Source organism: Haliaeetus leucocephalus, unplaced genomic scaffold (assembly GCF_000737465.1).
Source record: "Haliaeetus leucocephalus isolate CR32 unplaced genomic scaffold, Haliaeetus_leucocephalus-4.0 Scaffold915, whole genome shotgun sequence".
NCBI classification, from domain to species: Eukaryota; Metazoa; Chordata; class Aves; order Accipitriformes; family Accipitridae; genus Haliaeetus; species Haliaeetus leucocephalus.
This window is the reverse complement of record NW_010973351.1, coordinates 3,871,181-3,873,595: the sequence shown is the minus strand read 5'-3', so window position 1 is coordinate 3,873,595 and position 2,415 is coordinate 3,871,181.

The window sequence follows — 2,415 nt, the reverse complement described above, 5'->3', positions numbered from 1 at the left end:
CGTCCCCTCCTGCTGAGGCACGCTGTTGAAAATAGGGGTAGCTCCTGGAAGCGTCTTTTCCCTAAAATTTCCAAATTCGGCGCTCGAGTTTCCCTCCTTTCCTCTAGATGATGCCTCTTCCACTGCTGCTAGTAGGTAGGGGAAGTCGCTTTCTCACACCTTGCGTTTGGTGTCCGATGCTCCTGCATCACGCCTAACTGGCTCTACTGGCCGGAGATGCCATGCACTGGTCAATCTATAGGGCCGTGGGTGGCCAAAAGCCTGAGGAGTGGCGTGGGCTGGTCGTCACCTGTAGAGAGAACGGCAGACATTCATGTAAAAGCCTTTGCTTTGTAGGATAAGCTGTAACCATACACACACACCAAAAAAAAATCATAGCCAAAGGAACGTTGGGGTTTGTGGTGGTGTTTTTATCAAATGGGGTTTTTTGCCTGACATACTGTTTGCAATGGTTTTTTCTACTCACAGCTCTGCAATCTGTAGAGCATTAAATGACACACACACACCCCAGTCCAATACTAAAATAAAACTGCATGCGTTAGGATGGATCTGCATCCAAATTCTGGTAAGGCAGACTCTTTAGTTAGATTGTTTGAAATACTATCAATTGGTTATCAGTGAAATGGGAAACTACCAAGAACACTCTTCGGCCCAAATTGAACTGTAAAGATTTTCATTTACAAGGTGGTACTGAATAAAAGCCATGCAGAAAATTAAAAAATAAGCCTGACATGAAATAGCATGCTAGTATGCTCCCTACTTTATATATTAGGATGTTTTGCCTGGTTTAAACACATAGCCCTGGCTCCAAGGCGCTGCAGAATATTTCTGTAACGCTATAAGAATATGTTTGTCCCTGACTCTGTATTCATGATTGGGGCAGGTATATAGTACTGCATCTTATTCCTGGATGTAGCAGTACGTTTTCTGGCCCAGCTGATGATCTCACCAAAACTAATTACCAAATGAACTATAACTTATGCATTTCCTTCCAGGTGAACAAAACACCTCTGAGGAAAAAGAAGTTGCCACCAAGTAGAGGCATGTTTTTAGCTGATCTTCTGAAGTCACTTTTTTTTTAAAAACAAGAACCCTGCACGAAATACCTTTTTTTATTTTAATATTTATGCACTGCAATTTAGAAGAGCCTATGCCATCACTATGACCTTTTTTTTTACTGCAGGTATATGTAGAAAATACCTGCCATGGATTTTCCCTCATATTTCTAGCTTCCTGTTATCAATTTCCAGAGCAATTTATTTATATTGATCGCTATGCATAGTTCCCTTACCATTTTCATGTATTGTTTATGTCAAATAGTTGTTTTCACTTCCTTATTGAACCAAGACTAGTTTTCCCCACCAAAACAGTCCTTTTTCTTGATGACAGAATGCAGCTTTCTGATCTTACGATAAATTCATCTTAAGGATCTAATTTCCATTCACATTTTTGTATAAAAATGGTTCCTCACAGTGGATTTCCGTCTTTTTTTTTTCCCTCCTGATTTTGGAAGATTAGTCCTTCAGAAGCAACACATGCGTGGAGATAGTACTAATTGGGAATGTGCTCTGTTTGCATATTGCATGTAACCTGGTGATCATCACTGATTGTTGGGAAGCTACCAATTTCCGATACAGGGCTTAGTTCATCTTCATCCACCATAAAGGCTGACCAGAATCTTCTAAATAACAAGAGGCATTAAGGTCACTCTGTGTTAGTATATAAGTTTTGATGTTTGAAAATTAGCATAACTTGTAAAAACTAAGTAGATTTTACTGCTGAATATTTCTGAGGTAAAAGCTGGAGATTTTGTGGAATTTCCACATGAAACTATAGTTTTTCCATCTGGACATTGCAGATTCGTATTTACAGAGTAACTTTTCCTCTTCTCTGGTTATTAAGTGAAGCCAGGGATCGGTCCATGTAAGCACATTAATTAAATTATATACGCTGGTGGACAGGTATGCCTAGAGAGTCATGTTCACAAAACTGTAAAGTGATAAAATGCTGTTAGTGCAAGGATCACTGTGCACGTGCACCGGGCACACAAATTGCATACATTATCCCCCCCGCCCATGCACACACACGCACAGTTTTGCAGGTTGTTTTTTTAATGGAGGCTCAGCAGCAGAAACAGAGCCATTTAACTTGCTCTTTCCAAGTTTTAGCAGAGGGAAATAATGCCTCCAGGTAATGTAGTTAGTAAGTTTCTTGGTTCGTAAGTGTTAATATGTAACACTGCCATTGCTTCGAAGATGTTACAAAATAGGAAAAGGGGTTTTTTAATCCCTTCACTGAACTGTGACAATGCTGCTTTTTTTCTCTCAAGCAGCTATTCAAGAGCACTGTAAGAAACGGGAAGTAACAGCCTCTGCACAAATACTATGTAAACAACTAAAAAAAACATACGCTTCT